The 8478-nt window shown below is 42.1% G+C and overlaps 1 long non-coding RNA gene across 1 annotated transcript; it reads left to right on the forward strand.

The window, feature by feature from the left end:
• Positions 1–5088: 5088 nt before the first annotated feature.
• Positions 5089–6140, forward strand: LOC128281474 (uncharacterized). The gene is made up of 2 exons (XR_008271687.1): positions 5089–5155; positions 5867–6140. It is a non-coding gene; the product is annotated as an uncharacterized LOC128281474 (long non-coding RNA).
• Positions 6141–8478: the final 2338 nt, after the last annotated feature.

Consider the following 8478-nt stretch of genomic DNA (forward strand, 5'->3'; position numbering starts at 1 on the left):
GAACGGTGCCAATATTGTGGCAAATGGCATTCTCGAGTTGTAGATTCGTGACCGCCTGTTATAAGTGCGGATCACCGATCATTTCATTAAGGATTGCCCGAGCTTATCCGACAAAACGTAAATCAAAGTGGGAACCCGGTGCTACCACAACTCGAGGTAGGCCGCCTAGAAACACGGCAATGCTAGTGGCGGTCGAGAGGATCTAGAGATGCCACCATCGATCCGAGGCTCGTGCTCTGCTAGGACTTATGCCATACGCCAAGACGTGAGGATGTTGCCTCACCGGATGTTATTACCAGTATCCTCACTCTTTTCGATACTAATGTGATTGCTTTGATTGACCCTGGTTCTACTCATTCTTATATATGCGAAACCTTAGCATCCAAAGAAGACTTTGCCCATTGAGTCTCATCGAGTTTGTAATACGGTGTCAAACCCTTGGGTCATTACGTGCTCGTCAACAAAGTGTGTAAGAAAAGTCCCTAGTATTTTGAGGTTCTTGTTTTCCCACGGACTTGATGCTTTTGCCATTCGATTAATTCGACGTTATTCTTGGTTTGGATTGGTTTACCATGCACGATGCGGTTGTAAATTGCAAAAGCAAGACTATTGATCTCGAGGTGCACGAATAACGAGTTAATTCGGGTTGAGTCTACGGACTTAAAGGGATTGCCACCGTAATATCGCAATGTTGGCTCGTAAATACGTAAGAAAGGGTGTGAAGCATACCTTGCGTATGTTCTAGATGACAAGGAGTTAGAAAAGAAACCCGAATCTGCGCGCTGGTTTGTGAATACCCGGATGTTTTCCTCAAGAATTGCCGGGTTTACCACTGTTCGGGAAATAGAGTTTGGCATCGAATTGGTACTGGTACCATTCCAATTTCGATAGCTCCGATCGTATGGCACCAAAGGGAATTAAAGGAGTTGAAAGCTCATTGCAAGAATTGGTGGATAGAGGTGTTGCTCACCCGAGTTTTTCACCTTGGGTACGCCGGTGTTGTTTGTGAAAAGAAGGATGGAACCATGAGGCGTGCAGATCGACTATCGTCGACTTAATAAAGCGACGATAAAGAACAAATACTGCTACCAAGATATCGATGACTTGTTCGATCAACCAAGGGAGCCTCAGTGTTCTCGAAAATAGATTTGAGATCGGGCTATTATCAATTGCGAATTCAAGATTCGGATGTACCCAAGACTGCCTTCAGAACGAGATATGGTTACTACGAGTTCCTAGTGATGCCATTCGGGCTTACTAATGCCCCTGCGGTATTTATGGATTTAATGAATCGGATCTTCGACCATACTTGGATCGGTTTGTAGTCGTGTTCGGTGATGACATCTTGGTCTATTCAAGAAATGAGACCGAACATGCTGAACACCGAGGTTAGTCTTTGCAAATTCTACGGATAAGCAATTATATGCTAAGTTCAAGAAGTGTGAGTTCGGTTAAGAGAGGTTAGCTTCTTGGGGCATGTGATATCTCGCATCGGGTATTCGAGTCGACCGAACAAAATTTCAGCCATACATAATTGGAAGCCTCCAGAAATATTACCGAGGTTCGAGCTTTTTGGGGCTTGCCGATTATTACCGACGATTTGTATAAGGTTTCTCAACGATAGCCACGCCGATGACGGCTTACTCCAAAAGGATGTTAAGTTCGAATGGACGGAGAAATGTCGAAAAGTTTCGATCAATCAAGACTTATTTGACTAAAGCCCCAATTCTAGTGCAACCCGAATCGCAAAGAGTTTGTCATCTATAGTGGCGCCTCCCTACTTGGGTTAGGTTGCGATTGATACAAGAAGGTCGAGTTGTGACCTATGCGCCGAGGCAATTAAAGCCACATGAGAAAAATTATCCGACCCATGGTCTCAAATTGCTCGCCATCGATTCGCCTTTAAAGATATGGCGACATTACTTATTTGGTGAGAAGTGCCATGTGTATTCGGATCATAAAAGTCTCAAATATTTGATGACTCAAAGAGACTTAAATCTGCGACAAAGACGTTGGCTTGAGCTATTAAAGGATTATGAGCTGGTCATTGACTATCACCTGGGAGAGGCGAATGTGGTTGAGGATGCCTTAAGTCGTAAATCATTATTCGCTTTATGAGCGATGAATGTGCACTTGTCCGTTCGATCCGACAATGTGTCAAGAGCTGAATTGAAAGCCAAACCATTATTGATACATCAAATTTGTGAAGCTCAGAAAGTCGACGACGAGTTGGTCGCAAAACGGCCGAGTGTGTTCCGAACAAGGACTCGGAGTTTCAAATCGATGATGATGATTGTTTGAGGTTCAGGAGTCGTCTGTGTGTTCCAAAGAATTCGGAACTTATTTCAATAATACTGAACGAAGCCTATTGTAGCCGAATGGCGAACCACCCGGGGAGTACGAAGATGTACAACGATTTGAAACGTCGATTTTGGTGGCATGGGATGAAACGAGACATCTCCGACTTTGTTTCGAGATGTTTAATATGTCAACAAGTGAAAGTGGAACATCAAGTGCCTTCAGGATTACTTCAGCCGATCATGATACCCGAGTGGAAGTGGGATACAAGGTCTATTGTGACTGCCATTGTCAGCAAGTAAGAAGGATGCGATTTGGGTCGTTGTAGATAGATTGACTAAGTCGGCTCACTTTGTCCCCGTACGTACGGGTTTTTCAATAAACAAACTAGCCGAATCATGACGCTTCTCGATTGTGAGATTACACGGGGTGCCTACTTCCATCGTGTCGGATAGAGATCCGAGATTTACCTCGCGATTTTGGAAGAAGTTGCAAGAAGCTTTGGGTACCAAGTTGCATTTCAAAGACCGCCTTTCACCCCAAACCGATGGTCAATCCGAGCGGATAATTCAGATACTTGAGGATATGTTAAGATGTTGCATCCTCGAGTTCGATGGTTCATGGGAGCAGTGTTTGCCTTTGATTGAATTCGCCACAACAATAGTTTTCAATCAAGTATTAAGATGGCACTTTACGAGGCTTTGTACGGTCGTAAATGTCGTACACCATTGTTTTGGACCGAGCTCGGTGAAAGCAAAATTTTCGGTGGATTTGATTAGAGATGCTGAATGAAAGTGAAAGTAATCCGTGAAAGTTCAAGATAGCCTCCGATCGTCAAGTCGACGCGGTCCAAGCGTAAAGACATCGAGCATCGGGGAGATAAAGTGTTTCTCAAGGTTTCGCTTTGGAAAAAGATACTCGATTCTACCGTAAGGGCAAGTTGAGCCCGAGGTTCATTGGGCCATATGAGATATCCGAGCGAGTGGGTTCAGTTGCGTCTCGTTTGATATTGCCCCCTGAACCCAAAAAGATTTACGATGTCTTTCATGTTTCGATGCTTCGACGCTATAGATCTGATCCATCGCACGTGGTTAGTCCATCGGAGGTTGAAATTCAAGCCAATATGAGTTATGAGAAAGAACTGGTTCGTATCCTATCACGTGAAGTGAAAGAGTTGCGAAACAAGTGGGTTCCGCTAGTGAAAGTGTTATGGCTCAAACACGGATAGAAGAAGCTACTTGGGAAACCGAGAACTCTATGAAAGAGCGATACCCAACCCTATTTATAGGTAAGATTTTGGGGACGAAAATTTCTTAAGTGGGGAGAGTTGTGACCCAAAATTGACCCTAGTCGGAATGTGGTTTCGGGACCACAAAACCGAGGCGTAAAAATAATTTAAAATTTATTTTGATGCCTATAATATGTGTGTATTCATGTGTGACATTTTGATGGTTCGATTTAGTGTTATAAAGGTGAATTTCACTAGAAAGGACCTAGTAGTAAACTTTGAAAGTATGATGGGGAAATGTGTGATGACTAGTTGAAAATGCATGCAAAATTAAGGATTTGCATGTCAAATTCCCCAAAGATGGCATAGTGGCGGCCATGACATGGTTTATGGGCAAAGAAAACATGTTGAAACATGTTTTGTTAATGCATGATGTATTAAATGATAAAAAATTAATGATGTTGGATGAGAAATAAAAAATGTGTGTGAGTGTGGCGTTTCCCCCATTGCCGTGCAAGTGAAAGAAGAACAAGAAAAAAATTGTTCATCCTTGTTCTTTCCTTTTTGGTCGAAAATACTAAGGGAGGAGATAGGAGTTTTGCTTCATGCTTGGTTTGCAAGAGAACAAGAAGGAGATTTGGCTATACTTGTATCAAGATTAAGGTATGTTTGAGGTTGTGTCATGAAGTTCATGCTTGTTTTGGTTGCTAACTTGATGTGCATGTTAGCCATGGTTCAAATCCTTGTTATGCCATGAAAATGGTATTTGGCCAAGGTTGATATTGTGTTAAAGCCATTGCATGCTAAATGTGAAGCTTGCTGATGATGCATGTAATGATGGATTGACTACTCTTGAAATTTCTTTTTAGTATTCTTGAGTAGGGCATTGAAATCTTTGTTTAACCATGACCGAAGTTGAAAGGGTATGGTTGTGATGTATTCGCCATGGTGCATTCACGAGCATGATTTATGCTTGTTACTTGAATGGTAAAAATTTGTGTGCTAGATGGTTATGAACACCTTGAGATTGACCATGCACCTATATGTGTATATGTTTGCACATGATGTTTTGGTTATGAAGTAAGTGATAAATATGTTTGCTTAAAGAAGAAAATGTTGAAGAATGGTTGTGAAATTGCAAGTATATTCGGCCTAGTACACATATGATGTGAAAATCTTGGAATTTATTGTTGATTTGGTACAAGTATGACTAAGTATAATCGGCCATATGAGTGCTTGATGCTATATTATAAGTATTGAGCTACAATATGTAAAGCATTAGCTAGTAAAATGTGTGCCATTCATATGTGGTGTTAAACATGTAATTGGCCTCAACATCAACATGCATAATCGGCCATGAATGAGTGCCTAAGAGGTTGTGTTGTTCGGCCATGAGTAAGCATGTTGAAGGCTTTGTGTGTTAAGTCGATTCATGAATTCCGTACTTATGTGACTTTAATGTCTAGTGAATATATGTGGGCTAAGTGCCTTGAGTTCTTCTTTTCGATACTCAAATGATTGAATCAAATTATTTGTTAAATTAAGCTCAAGAGCAAAACGGGACCAAATCCGATAAAGGGAAGGAAAAAGTAGTCGAATAGCCATCGGAATCGTTCGACAACATCCGAGGTAAGTTTTCGAGTATCGAAACTTAGATTTTGATTCGATTGAATGAAGTAATAAGCAATCAAATTTCGCCCTTGTATATGGCCATTGAGCGAAATGATATTTTGTTAAGTGAATTGTGCATAAAAGTTTTGTTGTGAAAATGAAACAAAGATGTGCATGAATGTTCGAGTGATATCGGGCTAAGCTCAAGGCACCAGCGACCAGATATCGGGCTAAGCCCAAGGCAATTGTGCGAAGCTATGATATCGGGCTAAGCCCAAGGCAATTGTGCGAGTTGTGATATCCGGTTAAGTCCCGAAGGCATTTGTGCGGGTTACCATAACCGGGCTATGTCCCGAAGGTGTTTTGAACGAGTAGCTATATCCGGATAAACTCGAAGGTATGTGATTCGAAATTTATAAGCTGCTGGAAAATTTTCAGTTAATGCACTTGTGAAATTCCCAACAAGGTATGTTTTTGTGTGCTTTGCACACTATGAGTAAGCGCGTTGAATATTCGCTCCAATGATAAACGAGCTATCGGCCTTAACTAAGCCGCTGTTTGTGTATGAAAATAAGAGTTGGGATTGTGAAGTAAGCATGTCTTTGAGAAATTGTGCATATGAATTATTTTTTAGCTACTTGAATGCTATGCTTTGGTTGTGTGTATATTATTGCTCGAAACTTACTAAGCATATATTGCTTACTCCGTTTCTTTGTTTCTCTGTTATAGATTTTGCTCGTTAGCGATCGGATTCGGGATCATAGAAGTTGAAGTCAACCACACTATCAAAGCCCTTTTTGGTACTCCTTTAGTTGAGTTCGGATATGGCATGTATAGGACCACCCTCGGTTGTTTTTAAGTACTTGTGATGTATATGTGTACGGCCATGCGAAAATGGTTCGTAAAAGTGGAGTATGGAATTTGACCATATGTGGTTTGTAATTATATTTGGTTTCATGATGTGATTATGGTTTGGAATGAGAGAGTTGGTCACATGATCAGCCATTGGAATGGCTAAATATGATCACATGTGGACCTAAGTATGACTAGACTATAGTTGGTCCATGGGAACTACAATATAGGTAAAGCCTACCTTAAAAACAGAGGCTGCCAGCTGCAGTGACGTGGATGTGAAAAATCACCAAAATTTGTAGGTATGGTGTTAAATAGTGAATAAATTATTTGATCGAACCTTGACGAGTCTATTTTCATATGAAAGTAACGAAACGATCATATGATCAGTATACCGAGAGATATTAAAGTTCTCGTGAGACAGGGCCGGAACGGTTTCTGGGTCCCCTGTCGCGGCTTTGAAAATTTTCCATAAATTATCCAGAGTGAATTAGAAGTCATGCCTTATATGTTCAGATTCCTTTTTGAGTCTAGTTTCATTGGAAACAAACGGTATCAGTATTGAAACCCTGTACAGAGAGATATTCAAGTTGTAACGTGTGAAGGTCAGTGTAGTCGACCCCTGTAACATGGGCGACTTTAACTAATAAACTGTACCAATTGGCCTGACCAAAATTCTAGAAATAAATCCATGGATGGATATATGAGTCTAAATTCAGGTGAAATTTACGGAATCAGTTTCGAGTTGTGAAACTCGAGATATGCTTTTAAGGCGACAATGACGCAGTTTTCTAGCTTGCCTGGGAATGTCAAATTGGTCGGTGCCATAAGTGGTTTTGGCTTGTTAACCTCGTGTCCGAACCAAGAAGCGGTCTCGGGTTCGGGTGTTACAATTTTTTGGTATCGAGCTACGTTTTAGTCGATTCTAGGACTACCGTGATATGTTTGGGGTCTAGCTATACATGCCATTAAGTGATGAATTGATAGTGTGGTGATTTCGACCATTTGACTTTGTGTTTGTGTATAGCAATGGATCCCGATCCCAACCGAGCAATAGCTGATGATGTGGAGAGTGTGGCGCTGCTCCGCGCAAGGGACAATGCACGGCAGACTCTCAACCTATTGCCAAGAATCCGAATGATGAGGCTAAGCAAGCCTTTTATAGTGTGATGAATGATTGGTTTAACCAATACATTCGAACTAACACTACTGTTCCACAACCTCCATTCCCGACTAATGCAACCCTCAAGACCTACAATACCTCCCAGAATCGACCAAGTAAGGTCAAGTAAGCCCCGATCTGTGATTGAAAACATGGGGCCACTTGAATTTAAAGCTACGGATGATGACGATGCCGAGCAAGCTGAATTTTGGATGGACAACACTATCCGAGTGTTCGATGAGCTATCTTGCACACCGATGAATGCTTAAAGTGTACTATCTCCTTGCTACGCGATTCGCCTACTATTGGTGGAGTACTCGACTTCTGTTGTGCCTAGAGAGCAAGTAACTTGGGAGTTCTTTCTAACCGAGTTCAAAGAAGTATATCGGAGATTTATGGACCAAAACGAAAGGAATTCCTTGATCTTAAGCAAGGTTCCATGTTGATTACCGACTACGAACAAAAATTTGCGAGGCTTAGCCAGACGCTGCTGCAAAGTGCATTTCTTGAAGTCGTGATGTGTAAACGCTCAAGATGGATGAACGATGATATAAAGTCTGTATGTTGGCATTTTGAAATCCGAGAGTTTGTGGCTCTTGTCGAGCGGCGTGCAAAGCCGAGGAGCTCAAGATGGAGAAAAGAAAAGTGAAGTGGGAGCAAGGGAGTTTCGAAGAGGTCTTGGGAAGCCCTTCCCACATCATCAAAGAAATTTAGAGATGGCTTAGGCCGGTCTAGAGACATTTCGGGCTTTTCTAGACGAGACCGCGATCGACCCCCTATGGGCACGCGAGTCACTTCGATCGCCGGTGTTGGCAATGATCGTCGAGAGACGTAACGGTGCCAATATTGTGGCAAATGGCATTCGGGAGTTGTAGATTCTGTGACCGCTCTGTTACAAGTGCGGATCATCGATCATTTCGTTAAGGATTGCCCGAGCTTATCCGGATAAAACGTAAATCAAAGTGGGAACCCGGTGCTACCACAACTCGAGGTAGGCCGTCTAGAAACACGGGCAATGCTAGTGGCGGTCGAGAGAGGATCTAGAGATGCCACCATCGATATGAGGCTCGTGCTCTGCTAGGACTTATGCCATACGCAAGACGTGAGGATCTTGCCTCACCGGATGTTATTACCGGTATCCTCACTCTTTTCGATACTAATGTGATTGCTTTGATTGACCCCGGTTCTACTCATTCTTATATATGCGAATCCTTAGCATCCAAAGAAGACTTTGCCCATTGAGTCTCATCGAGTTTGTAATACGGTGTCAAACCCTTGGGTCATTACGTGCTCGTCAACAAAGTGTGTAAGAAAAGTCCCTAGTATT

This window comes from Gossypium arboreum, chromosome 10 (assembly GCF_025698485.1).
Source record: "Gossypium arboreum isolate Shixiya-1 chromosome 10, ASM2569848v2, whole genome shotgun sequence".
Classification (NCBI taxonomy): Eukaryota; Viridiplantae; Streptophyta; class Magnoliopsida; order Malvales; family Malvaceae; genus Gossypium; species Gossypium arboreum.